Source organism: Oryctolagus cuniculus, chromosome 8 (assembly GCF_964237555.1).
Source record: "Oryctolagus cuniculus chromosome 8, mOryCun1.1, whole genome shotgun sequence".
Taxonomy (NCBI): domain Eukaryota; kingdom Metazoa; phylum Chordata; class Mammalia; order Lagomorpha; family Leporidae; genus Oryctolagus; species Oryctolagus cuniculus.
The window spans coordinates 70148968-70163718 of record NC_091439.1 but is presented as its reverse complement, the minus strand read 5'-3'; the positions used below and the strand labels follow the sequence as shown (position 1 = coordinate 70163718).

At 41.4% G+C, this 14751-nt stretch overlaps 1 protein-coding gene across 2 annotated transcripts in view; it reads right to left on the bottom strand.

The window, feature by feature from the left end:
- Positions 1-14751, bottom strand: part of UNC5C (unc-5 netrin receptor C) — a 380855-nt gene that overhangs the window by 71274 nt on the left and 294830 nt on the right. The window lies entirely within an intron of this gene.

Here is a 14751-nt window from a genome sequence, read left to right as displayed (position 1 = left end):
TAAAGAAAAAACAACATTGGTATTTACCACACTTAAACTTTCCTCCCACATTATGGTAGATGTGGCTACAAGTAACCTTTATTAGTCAGGAGTCAATATTGTTGCCATTTTCAAAAATTTTAAGAAGCTTCCCTAGCACCACAAGAGGTCTAGGAATTAATCGCTAAATCTGCCAGTGGGCTTGACATCACAGGTCTCAATTAGATGGCATGCAGGGACTCTCCAATAACGTGCTTCTAATCCTTAGAAGAGAGGCAATGCAGAAAGGGCAAAACAAAAACACACAGCAGCCCCGAAACGCAGAAACATAGGGGGATGCAGATTTGAACAAGTATCAGTATTGGTGTAAATTCTGAATTAGCTAACCCTTCTTCATATTTACACTAATGTGAGTGAGCAAAGGAATAGAATCCACCTCAAACAGTGGATTTTTTTTTTTGACAGGCAGAGTGGACAGTGAGAGAGAGAGACAGAGAGAAAGGTCTTCCTTTTTGCCGTTGGTTCACCCTCCAACGGCCGCTGTGGCCGGTGCACCGCGCTGATCCGATGGCAGGAGCCAGGTGCTTCTCCTGGTCTCCCATGGGGTGCAGGGCCCAAGAGCTTGGGCCATCCTCCACTGCACTCCCGGGCCACAGCAGAGAGCTGGCCTGGAAGAGGGGCAACCGGGACAGAATCCGGCGCCCCGACCGGGACTAGAACCCGGTGTGCCGGCGCTGCAAGGCAAAGGATTAGTCTAGTGAGCCGCGGCGCTGGTTCAAACAGTGGATTTTTAAAGTATGCTTTTCGTTTTCACAGATTACACCTTTAATCAGGGCATTCCTTGGATACATCTGATGTGTGTGTGTGTGTGTGTGTGTATGTATACGTATATATATATTTATGCATGGAATTCCAGAAGTTCATGGAAAATGGAATTAAAAGAAAGTATGATTTTTGTTTTCAAAAACAGACTGTACATTAAGTCAGGACCATTCTTAGATATAGTTCATATGATATACATATATATAGATACATGGACTTAAAAGTTCATGGAAAATGAAACTAAAAGGTACTATTTTGGCACCCCAAATTTTGAATTCATGCATAACTTTATCATAATGTCATGAACTTCTTTAAGACTCTGTGTAAGTGTGTATTTCAACCTTTTTGTGGTCACCCAAATAAACTTTTCTTTTAATTCCATTTTGCATGAAGTTTTTGGAATACATACATACTCACACTCACTTCACCTGGATTTTCTCCAATATCACATTCTGTGTGAAATATGATCTTACTGGAAGTGCACAGGAAATGGCAAAATTTATATTACTAGAAACCTCCTAGATGATAACTGAAAGTTGACATTAATGTTGGTTAATTTGGTCATGACCTAGGTTATCGATTCCATTCTAAAGAAAACTTCCAACTTAGAGAAGGCACTGATTGGCTCTTAGAGTTTTTTCTACTGTTTATGCTCAGCATGCCTTTTCCTTAAAAACCGCTGTCAGAGTTTGGGATTCTCATGACCTCTAAATGCCTGGGAGTTCATAACTTGATCTCCAGCTTCCGTGTTAGCCATTGCAAGAGGGTACTTAAAATATGCTTTCTGAGCTGTCTGCACATTAATGTTTATTGCAGCTCAATTCACAATAGCTAAGATCTGGAACCAGCCCAAATGCCCATCAACAGTAGACTGGATAAAGAAATTATGGGACATGTACTCTATAGAATACTATACAGCAGTCATAAACAATGAAATCCGGTCATTTGCAACAAGATGGAGGAATCTGGAAAACATTATGCAGAGTGAATTAAGCCAGTCCCAAAGGGACAAATATCATATGTTCTCCCTGATTGGCAACAACTAACTGAGCACCAAAGGGAAACCTGTTGAAGTGAAATGGACACTATGAGAAACAATGACTTGATCAGCTCTTGTCCTGACTGTTGATGTACAATGTAATACTTTATCCCTTTTAGTATTTTTTTTTTTGTTCTAGTACCATTGGTTGAACTCTGTAATTAACACACAATTATTCATAGGTGTTTAAATTTTAACTGAAAAGTGATCCCTGTTAAATATAGGAGTGGGAATAAGAGAGGGAGGAGATGTACAGTTTGGGACATGCTCAATCAGACTTGCCCCAAATGGTAGAGTTAGAAACATGCCAGGGGATTCCAATACAATCCCATCAAGGTGGCATGTACCAATGCCATCTCACTAGCCCAAGTGATCAATTCCAGTTCACAATTGATCACACTGATAGGTTTAAGAGTCAAAGGGATCACACAAACAAGACTAGTGTCTGCTAAAACTAACTGATAGAATCAAAAAGGGAGAGATCGATCCAACATGGGAAGTGGGATACACAGCAGACTCATAGAATGGTAGACGTCCTAAACAGCACTCTGGCCTCAGAATCAGCCCTTAAGGCATTCAGATATGGCTGAAGAGCCCATGAGAGTATTTTAGGCATGGAAAGCCAAGACACTCTGGCAAAAACAAAACAAAACAAAACAAAACAAAAAAAACCCCAAAACCTAAATGAAAGATCTCTGCGAGTGAGATCCAAGTAGAAAGAAAGGGGCCATCAAAGAAGGAGGTACCTTTCTCTGAAGGGAGGAGAGAACTTCCACTTTGACTATGACCTTGTCTAAATATGATCAGAGTCGGTGAACTCAAGAGGCTTCCATAGCCTTGACAACTCATGACTAGGGAGATTACTGACGCCATAAACAAGAGTGTCAAATTGTTAAGTCAACAACAGGAGTCACTGTGTACTTACTCCTCATGTAGGATCTGTCCTTAATGTGTTGTCCAATGTGAAGTAATGCTATAACTATAAAGTGTAAAATACTGAAACAGTATTTTACACTTTGTGTTTCTGTGTGGGTGCAAACTGATGAAATCTTTACTTAATATATAATAAATTGATCTTCTGTATATAAAGATACTTGAAAATGAATCTTGATGTGAATGGAATGGGAGAGGAAGTGGGAGATGGGAGGGGTGCAAGTGGGAGGGAAATTATGGGGAGGGGGAGAAGCCATTGTAATCTATAAACTGTACTTTGGAAATTTATATTTACTAAATAAAAATTTAAAAAATTCTATGATAAAAAAAATATGCTTTCTGGGGCCAGTGCTGTGGCACAGTGGGTTAACAGCCTGGCCTGAAGTGCCAGTATCACATATGGGCAGCAGTTCTAGTCTTGGCTGCTCCTCTGCCGATCCAGCTCTCTGTGGTGGCCTGGGATAGCAGTGGAAGATGGTCCAAGTCCTTGGGCCCCTGCACTCGCATGGGAGACCTGAAAGAAGCTCTTGGCTCCTGGCCTTGGATCGGCTCAGCTCTGGCTATTGTGGCCATCTGGGAAGTGAACCAGTGGATGGAAGACCTCTCTGTCTCTACCTCTCTAACTCTGTCTTTCAAATAAATAAGATGAATTTAATAAAAGATATTTGAAAACTTAAAAAAATAAATAAAATATGCTTTCTGTCCAGCCCCCTTGTGGACCAGGCTGCAGCAATAGGCCTGGGATATGGCCTGAATTTATATTACTACTTGGCTTCACCTTTGCTCTTCTGCTTGCTCTTTCAACTTTACTAGGCTCTCCTGGGAGCACTTCTTTAAAAATTACTTGCTACAATGGCTTGCTTCTGGAGAACCTGGCCTAAGTCATGATTGTGCAATATTATGCTATCTTCTATGTTAATGAATCAGTTTAACACTGATGATGTTATCCTAATCATGGATGACTTAAAGGGATCCAAAGGAATATGAGCAACCACTTGTTTATTTCAAGAATTTATTACATGAAAGAAAGAGTTCAATGTGCATGGTTGACAGAAGATTTAAAGAGATACACATGCTTGTTGGTTGATGACCTCTGTTTTTTCATACATAACCCCCCATTTTTCTCAAGTGTCTGCTGCCCATGTTGGAGCAGTGACCATGACCTGAACTTTTAGGATTCCTGAGGAGCTTCAACAGCAGTGTGGAGGACTTAGAGACCTGGAGAGGGCTCAGTCCCCCACCCCTAACCACCTCTTAAATCACAGAAGCTCTGTTTTTTATCTGTTCCACATTGGGTTGACTTGTGTGTTTTTGTTGGAAGAAACAAAGGACTTTAAAGGTAGAAAACAGATGCAGGAATGGAGAGGGGAGCCAAAGACTTCATCTTCTCTGGAAACCTCCTCAGCTCCCAAGTCCCAGGACGGCTGGGGGTGCCCCAGCCCTCTGCCTTGGGACCATCTCCATGAGGGTCTTAAGGCATGGCAGCAGGTAATTCCTTACCACCTGTACCATAGCTGCAGGCTGCACTGGACATTCCCTTCTTCACAAGCCCTGAGCTTTTCACACTGCCTTGGAATAGATCAGCAAAATTATTCAGTTTCAAACTCTTTTTAGAGTATGCCTTCAACTTTTTGTAACTAAACCCTAGCTCTTTTTCAAATCCCGAGTGCCACCGGGCCTGGGTTACAGGTAAGTGTCCATGCTTTGCACTTTCTTTTTTTTTTTATTTTTTTTTTTAATTTTTCAACAGGCAGAGTGGACAGTGAGAGAGAGAGAGACAGAGAGAAAGGTCTTCCTTTGCCGTTGGTTCACCCTCCAATGGCCGCCGTGGCTGGTGCGCTGCGGCCGGGGCACCGCGCTGATCCGAAGGCAGGAGCCAGGTATTTATCCTGGTCTCCCATGGGGTGCAGGGCCCAAGCACTTGGGCCATCCTCCACTGCACTCCCTGGCCACAGCAGAGAGCTGGCCTGGAAGAGGGATTAACCGGGACAGAATCAGGCGCCCTGACCGGGACTAGAACCCGGTGTGCCAGCGCCGCAAGGCAGAGGATTAGCCTAGTGAGCCGCAGCGCCGGCTTATGCTTTGCACTTTCTATTCCAGATTCAGATGCTCTGAATCTCACACCATCCAATTCTATCATCTGAGCACTACAATTTTTTAGTCATCTACAGAACTCTGGGCTTATAGTCACTTCATCCAGTATAATTTCTATTTTGATAACTACAAGAATGATACTGCCAACATCCTGTCCCCTGAGTCCCAAGACTCTGTGTCCTACAATGATCTTGGTCTCTAAAGTGCCATCTTCTAAGGCCAGAGATATTTCAAGTCAGGGTTCACAGCAGAATAACCTACAGAACATTTATAGTATATCAATTCTAAACTCAACCCAGAGAAACTAAATCCAACCTACAGAAACTCTGATTCACTGATCTGCAGGGGTCTAGTGTTTTTATCTTTAAACTCACTGAAGGGTTGTAAATTACTGGTAGGGTTGAGAAATACAAAGCTTGAATACTGCTTTTTGACATGCGATTCCTGGTCCAAGAGCATCCACATCACCTGGGAGCTTGAAAGAAATGCAGAAACTCAGCTCCATTAATGTAGACTTATCAGATCAAAGGTGAACCTTATCAAGAACTTCAGGGGATTCATATTCATATTAAAATTTGAGAAGCACTGGTTTAATTCTTGTCCTTATAATGAATTGCAGTTCTTCCATAAATTCGGTTTCAACCACCCACTCCTTTTACCATTTTCCATCTTTTCTGCTGAGTTTATGCCTAGTTCAACAACCCTTCACCAGGACCTACAATCTTTATTTCTTATCCTCTCATGTCACCCCACCCATCTTTCCCAAGCATAAATTCCAGTGCCTAACTATCACCAGTTCTTGCATTATTTCCTCGAGTCTGTCATTCAGCCACTCCCTTGCCCACTATTCTCCTACACTATCTCTATTTTCTTGGCATGGAACACGATCATACACACTTATATTCAGGATAACTGAACGCAAGTGGATGGGCTCATCTTAAATTCATGATAACAGAACGCAAGTGGGCGCTTAATTCTGCCAAGTTGTACTCTATTTTCACCGTCTGCTCACTCTCCCACTCTCCTAGACAACGATTTCACACTTTCTCCTCTCTCCTAAAACACTACCGCCTCCTCCGTCTTCACTTACAGCTGATGACCACAATTTTGTCACGGAGAGAACTGACAATCACGAGTTTATCCCAAAGCTTCCCCTATCTACAGACCCACCCCAACCACACCCTCTCTCTTGTCCCTGGGGGAGCTCTTTGTGTTCCTCTATATCACGTCTGATCTGTACTCTGACTCCCATCCCCACTCTATTCTCAAGGACTCATCCAGGCCATCCTCCCCTCTCTATCTCCTGGATCATTCAGCTTTCTCCAGAGACTGAATCACTTCCATCAGGAAGCAGACATGCTATTATTTTTCACCACTTAAAACAGAAACCTTCCCTACCCACGTCTGCCTCTAGTCACCCCTACACTTCCCTGCTCACTCTCCACAACTCCTTGACATAGCTGTTGATACTCACCGTCTTCAATTCCTTTTTTTTTTTTTTTTTTTGGACAGGCAGAGTGGACAGTGAGAGAGAGACAGAGAGAAAGGTCTTCCTTTGCCGTTGGTTCACCCTCCAATGGCCGCTGCAGCCAGCGCGCTGCGGCCGGCACACCGCGCTGATCCGATGGCAGGAGCCAGGAGCCAGGTGCTTTTCCTGGTCTCCCATGGGGTGCAGGGCCCAAGCACTTGGGCCATCCTCCACTGCACTCCCGGGCCACAGCAGAGAGCTGGCCTGGAAGAGGGGCAACCGGGACAGAATCTGGCGCCCCGACCGGGACTAGAACCCGGTGTGCAGGCGCTGCAAGGCGGAGGATTAGCCTAGTGAGCCATGGCGCCAGCCTCAATTCCCTTCTTCATATCTCTAGAACCCATCCTCAATCGTACTCAGTTCCAGCACTTCAGCACAACCTCACTTTCTAGTCACCACTCTGTGACACCTATTGGTGCCTGCTTAGAGCTCGCTGGACCTGACTCATCAGCAGGATTTGACGGAGATGGTCCATCCCTACTGTTCACTGGCTTTCTTTGTTCATGGCACATTGCTGTAGGAATACAGTGAGCTGGGACCAGCATTGTGTGCTCCCATGGCACAGTCCTTAGGCCTTTTGCTCTTGTGCATTTTCTATCCATTCTCTTCTTTGTTGAGCTCATCCAGTCTCACACAGATGACTCTTAAATTTATCTCCAGCCCAGACCCCACCCCTGAACTCTCGACTCGTATATCCAACTGCCTTTGTGTGACAACGCTCAGTTGTCTCATAGTGACCTCCGGCACTGCCTTTCCAATCCTGCTCTTCCTGTAGCCTCAGCCAGCTCAGGACTGCCAACTGCAGCCTTCCAGTTACTGAGACACAAACCCCAGGCTTCGCACACTCACTCATCTTTCCACTTTCTCTGCCCATTTGGTGTTAGAGCAGCACAGCAGGGCTCCGCCCACTTCTCACATCCTCACAATAAATTCTGGTCTTATTTTCTCCTTGTCCCCTTGGCCAGCAGGGCTATTTTCAACACAGTAGTCAGTGTGATTCATAAACATTAAATCAGAACATGCTACTCCACATTGCAGACCTTCCAATGTCTCCTTATCTCACAAAGCTGAAGTCCTTACACCGATCAGCTGGTATCACCAGCTCTGTCCCCTCTGGGTTCGCTCACTCCCTTTGCTTTCTCTCTCCTTTCCTCATCTCTTACCAGGTATACCCTCTTCCTGGTCCTTGTACACCTCAGGGATGCTCTTATTTTGGAGATTTGAATCTGCTGGTGCATCTGCACAGAGTAATCTTTCCTTAGGGACTTGCAAAATTTGCTCTCTTTCCTTCTATTGTTCTTTTCTGAGATGTCACCTTCATGAGACATTTCCTGTTCAACCCTTAAAACTGCAATCTCTGCTTATACCCTAACCTATCACCTTCCATTCCTTTATGTATTTCATAGAATTTCTTACCATCTCACATATTCTATATTTCACTTTTATTATTTATTGGCTGTATTGTCCAATAGAATGTAAGCTCTAGAGATTTTTAGTTTTATTTTTAATAATTGTTATCCTCTCAGGACTTAGAATTGGCATGTAGTAGGTATTTAATTAGTGTTGGATGAAGGTACAAACATAATGGGATTAAATTTGTTATGCATATTTTTAGGCATCCATGAAGTTGGTACTTTGGAACGTGTGCTTGACCTGGTAGTTAAAGCACTACGTAGGATGCCTGCATCCCATTTGGAGTGCCTGGGTTTGAGTCTTGACTCTTTTGATTCCAAGCTCCTGCTAAAGTGTACTCTGTTGGGTAGCAGGGGGTGGCGGCTCAAGTGGTTGGGCCCCTGCCACTCATGTGGGTGACCCGGATGGAGGTCTGGGCTCTTGGCTTTGATCTGGCCCAGCACTGGCTGTTGCAGGCATTTGGTGAGTGAATCAGTGGCTGGAAAAATCTGTATCTTCAGATTCTTTGCCTTTTAAATTAAAAAAAAAAAATCCACACAAATAAAAATCCTGATGACTTCTGCTTCTGTTAGATCAGCCTTATTTTAGCATTAAGAACTTAAAATTGATATTGATAAAAAGAATATGTACAGGGCTAATATGGCCCAAACAATCTTTATTACCATTTTGTCTGAGATAAAAATGATAAAGCATTAATGAAAACAGAAGATACAAGGCGGGTAAAACAATGTGTGAAAATACTGCTGTTTACCATGCAAAAAATTGCCTGAATCAGCAAGAGAAAACAATATAAGAGACACAATCACAACTTAAAAATATCCTTTAGGGGCGGCTGGCCCTGTGGCATATCGGGTAAAGCCGCCACCTGCAATGCTGGCATCCCTTATGGGTGCCTGTTTGAGACCCAGCTGCTCCACTTCCGATGCAGCTCTTGGCTATGGCCTGGGAAAGCAGTGGAATATGGACCAAGTCCTTGGGCCCCTGCACCCACGTGGGAGACCTGGAAGAAGCTCCTGGCTCCTGGCTGTGGATTGGCACAGCTATGGCCCTTGTGGCCAACTGGGAAGTGAACCAGCGGATGGAAGACTTCTCTCTCTATGTTAACTCTGACTTTAAAATAAATAATTCTTTAAAAAAATAATCCTTTCAGGCGGGTGTTTGGTCTAGTGGTTAGTATACTTGGGTCCCACATCAGCGCCCCTGGGTTTGATCCCTGGCTTCAGCGCCTCATTCCATCTTCTTCTATGCAGGCCGTGGGAGGCAATGGTAACTGGGTGCCTGCCACTCACAGCTCCTGCACTCAACCCTGGCTCAGCCCTCATCATCGCGAGAGTGAACCAGTGGATGGGAGTTCTTTTTCTGTCCCTCTCCCTGCTTGTTGAATAAATAAGTAAAAATATGTAAACAATTATATACTTTTCATGCAATGTCTTCAGGACAAACACTGCTAGAGAACGTGATGCTGTTCTATCTGAGTTAATTGCAGGGTGAATCTCTTTACAGTCGCTGTATCTAAAATTCTAAGAAACATGGGATTTTTTATGGTGCTAAATTTTACTGCATTGGTTAGTAATTAATTAGCTATATTACTGCAATGATATTTATTTGCAAACTAATCAGAAGTCAGAACCCTGGAATGCCTTTGGACTTGTCTTCATATTTTGGCATTTTCATCGCTTTCTGTTGATCTCACCCTGTGGCTGGTCTTCTCCCCATACCGCCCATTTAGCAAGATTTATACAAGAGAAAAGTCTTTCTGGGTTAGGAGTTATTTTTAGATATGTATAAAACATTCAAGAAGGGTGAAAAATAGATGGAAGTTCAGAAAACAATAAAAGACTTCGACCATTAGCCATAACTTGTTGTCATGGTTGCAGTGGTACAAAGTACTGTCCAAATTGCGTCTGTCCTTGCAGCTCAGGAACTGCAGTCTTTTCACTACTTTGGAGTGTATTTGAAGTAATCTTCCCAAGTATTTATAAAGGCATTGGATTTTAGTAACAGGTAATGAAAACAATCATAAGGCCAGATTAGGATGACCTATTTGTATATTCTTTATTCGACTGGTGTTGAATAGCCCCATTGTGTGCAACTGAAAATCTTATTTTGGAGTTCCAACTAAGAGAGCTGCTGTTAGCTGTCAAGCGCCAACATTTTTGGGTTAAAGTTTGCACATCTCTTGGATGAGAGTCTAACCTTCTGTATGCCTCAGGGTCCTCATTTAGGAAATGAGGATAATTCTAGAGCCATTTCATAAGATTTTTAAGGATTAGATGAATTACTATGTGAAACACGTTAGAGCCTGGCCTACAGGAAATAGTCAAAAGTTATTATTAACATTAGAAGTTATATTAAAGGTAATGGACAAAGCACAAATAATGCTAAAAAAAGATAAATGGTATTCATCTAAAAGCTACAAAAAGTATTTTAACATCTGAGCTCCTTTTACTTACACTGACAGTTTTACCAGACAAAGTCCACTCACCTTTGGATTATAGCTCTACGACTGCATTAGACATATTAAAGCAATTGAGTATTAAATTGACCAATCTCTTTTGTATGCTAAGTGTAAATATGTAGTTCTATTCAAATTCTATGAATCTGTAATTCTGGAGATGTCATTTGCATGCCTTTGCTTTGCAGTTATTAGAACATTTTAATTAATCTGTATAAATATTATTTTCTAATTCTTTTGAGCTAAAGAAATTATATACTGCATCATTTTTTAAAGTATACGTAGACTTTTAATCAAAGGCATTTTATGAAAATTAATCTGAGACATATTCACTATTGTCTTTGCTAATAAGGCGTAAATGATAGACAGTATATTTTACTATTATTTTTACTTAGAATAGAAACTATAAAAATGTGGATTTCTTTACTTAGCCTAAATCATCCACATTATGATCTTTTTTTAATTTTACCTTTGTGAATTTTCAGTCTTTTTTCCTAGTATTTCAACTTATCTGCCATCATTGATTCTTTCAGGGACATCAGTGTCTACTCTGCCCCACCTACTGAATGGCATGCATATCAGGAGCTTTAATAGTTTTATCCAAGTCTTCCAGAGATGGGATTTCCTCTTAGTCACCTCTGCTGTCTCCATCACTCCCAAATTCATGACTGATTGTCTCTGAGTTCACTTGTCAGTTTCTATTCCTCCCACAGAGAGGATTCTGGGGTAGATGGGTTGGTTTAATGGGAATAAAAAGAGGCAGGAATTATCAGACACATCTTGTGGTTACACAACAATAACTGTTCTTTGGCGCAGGAGAGATCCAGCGTGGGATCTGGAGGAGACCAAGACATCCTATAGTTCTTAATGCAGATCACAAGAATGAGAACCTGGATTAAGGGAGCAGAGAGCATTCCCTATGGTGAAATTAGCAGGCACAGATAGGGGTAAAGGGAATGGAGAGGTTGGCCATCAGGGGAGATGGAGGAGACAAGAGCACTACTGAGCACTCCAGGCACCCAGCTAAGTAGACTGTATGCTTTACCTCTAGTCCATGCAACAGGTCTGGGAAGGCCACTTACATGCCTGTTTGCTCACCTCTTGAGTGCCAAATTCACAATTGCCTGAGCTCTGGGCTCTTCTCTGTCTGCTAAGCACAGAATTGGAAGGAGGCCACTGTAATGCTCCAACCTTGAGCACGGTCACTGAGGGCTCCAGGTCATGAGCTAGTGGCTGGATGAAGATGAGATACCAAGACACGTCCTAGCCCCCCAGGACTCGACTTAGCTCAGCTCCTGGCTGGTGCTCCCAGAGAAGAAGTGAGATCCTTAGGAAAAAGGCACTGAATGTGCCCTCCACTACCACCAGTGGTCACCAGTACAGGTTTACTTCATAGCTACCACCAGGACTGTGTGTGATTTGATTTTAGGGACATCAGGAAAGTTTTATTGCTCTCAAAATTGCTTCCCAAATCTTAGGTGTGACTTGAAATGTCTTTAAGGACTAGCTTTTAATTCTTCTATTAGGTTTTCTTCACATGCAAATGACCTGGGGGAAAAACATAAACTAAGCCATGCCGAACATTATAAAAGAAGGTATATAAATGGTTTCTAGTTATAAATAATTTCTAGATAAAAAAGTATTTGAAAGTCCAAGGATTTCAAACCGGATTCAAGTAGGATTTCAAACCAACATTTCAAAGCTAGCATCAATGATCCAGCAGTAGGCAAACATACCTAAGGGAGATGCAAGCAAAAGTATTTTTAAGTGAATCTGTGTTTTTATCTTAACATTATACTTCTTGCTCAATATAACTTCCCAAGAACTTGTCCTCTACTTTTCAAAAGAAAGGCATCTCTTGCATTGAAATCTTACCATTGTACATTGAGCAAGAACTTCCAAGATGGGGAAATGGTGGGAATACTAGTGCAGTAGTTGAGACAACACAGGATTGGAACAACCAGGTAATAAATCCTTTTGTAAACAAGATAGTTTCCAATTCTTTTTTAAAAATTAATTAACTTATTTATATGAAAGTCAGAATTAGAAAGAGTCAGAGAGACAGAAAGAAGTCTTCAACTGGTTCACTCCCCAAATGGCCATAGCAGCCAGTGCTGGGCCAGGCCAAATCCAGGAGCCTAGAGCTTCATCCAGGTCTCCCATGTGCATGCAGGGGCCCTAGGACTTGGGCTATTCTCGCTGCTTTCCCAAGCACATTAACAGGATTGGAAGTGGAGCAGCTGGGACTCGAATCAGCACCAATATGGGAGCATAGAAGAGGCTTTACCTGCTATACCGCAGCCTCTACAATTCTTTACTTTCATGAAAATGAAGGAAGACCTAAAAGACCAGTTGATGGCTCATTGAACATAAATTTTGATAACAAGTCACTATTCAATTTTTGGCCTATAATGTGCAAAGAGTTGAGGGACATGGTTATAATACAACTCTATGAGTAACTATTTACTTAGGTATGACAAGAAAATTCTCAGTATTTGAATTTATTATAAATGGCAGAGAAAAATAAAATTGATTTTATCCTGTCTTATTTCAGCATTAATAACATTCACACATGACTAATAAGTTATTAGGGGAGGATGACAACCCCATTTCTCCTATTAAAAGATATATTTCTAATAAAAATTCAGTCTTTATGCTAATTACTTATCAAAATATATTTGAGTTTTTTAGACTAATCATGTAATAATCATAATGAATATACTGACAAGGTAATTCAGAAGAAATTTAGTACTTAAATTCTAATGGTCATAGGAGACAAAATTTATATGCACATTTTTATTTCAGAGAAATATGATTGTCAATAAATTTTATCACTAAAATTTATATCAGAATTAAAATCTATGAGGAGCCATGTAGAAATAAAAGTTACAGTAGAAAAAGGAATATTGTAAATTTTGCTACTAGTAAAGAAGGATTTGCTTTCACATTTTGTTAATTGGCAATGTTGAGTAAAAAATCATTTTGGTGTTTACATTCCATTAGATAACTTTAGATTCCCTAACTTTTTTTTAAATACCAATATTTATAATATACCCAGACATGGTATGTTTGCCCACCTTTTATGATAAAAGTTTTTTAGATACTAAGTTAAGAGTATTCAGAGGAATACACAGTTTTTCTTAAAGACTTTTATGGATATGCTAGTAAAGATTTGAAGATCACTATAGTAGGGTATGGGATAACTGTAGTTCTGTCACCAAGGAGGGAGCTCTACCAGGCAAGAATGAAGGAAACATACCTGGGAATAATAACGGGCAGGAGAGTAACAGGACTGGGAGCTGGAGACCAAGGCGGTAGAGTTCCACAAATTTCTCTGAGATGTTTCTGTAGTTAGTGTCATTGCACCTCTACAGGAGGCCAATGAGATCTTGCCAAAGACACTTGAGTGTCAAGAATGAAGGCCGAGGGTTAAGACCCAGATGTGCCATTCACTTATTCTACCATCTTGAACAAATCATAGGAAGTCATTAAAGCCTTTTTTTTCTCCCTCTAAACTAAGAATAACTTAGCTACTTAGCAACTCCCTAAGATTTTTGTGAATTATGAAAAATATAATAGATGTGAAAACAGTTTTGATGACTGCCATGCATGTGCTAAGTTGATAGTAATATTAAGTTAATTCTTCCACTAGGAACAGGTGTTGTGCATGTTAAACAGCTGCCTGCAATGCTGGTATCCCATATCAAAGCACCAGTTCCAGTCCCGGCTGCTCTACCTGTGATCCAGTTCCTTGCTAATGTGCCTGGGAAAGCTGCAGAAGATGGCCCAAGTACTTGAGCCCATGCCATCCAAGAGGGAGACCCGTGTGGAACCCTGACTTTGGCCCAGCCCAGTCCTGGCTTCTGCAGTTGTTTAGGAGTAAGCCAGTAGATGGAAGAGAGATCTATTTATCTATTAATCAATCAATCAATCATCTCTTTGTCTCTCCCCCTGATTTCCAAATAAATAAATCTTTAAGAGAGGATTATTCCTGTACAGAGTAAATAATTCATTCCACACATTAAGTTGTTGTCTTTATTACATTAAATAAGTTATCAGTGAAAATGTTAAGTTTAGTATAAAGAGGATAATGTCTAGTACAAACTGAAAGATATTAAAAAATATTTTCAATGGACACATTTGTTTACCTAACTACATCCCATTAAATTCTGTCCTGATGACACTATTTGTACATATCCCGATGCTATAATTCACCACGTGAAGTCTAAGTGGACACTGTGGCTTGTTATTTTCTCTGGTAACATGTTCAGTGGCAAGGAGTCATGTTCACATTGTAAGGCCTTGCTCAACATTCACTCAAGGAGAGACAAACAAAAATAAGGCCAGCCTACTCTAGCTGAAAAGTGCTGGATAGGCAAGAAAGTTCACCCAGAAGAAAGAAACTTGAAGGTTTGGAAACCACTTCCAAGACCATTCCCAACTCTCCATTGCTAACATCTCACATTCAGAAACTACACTTACTTGTGA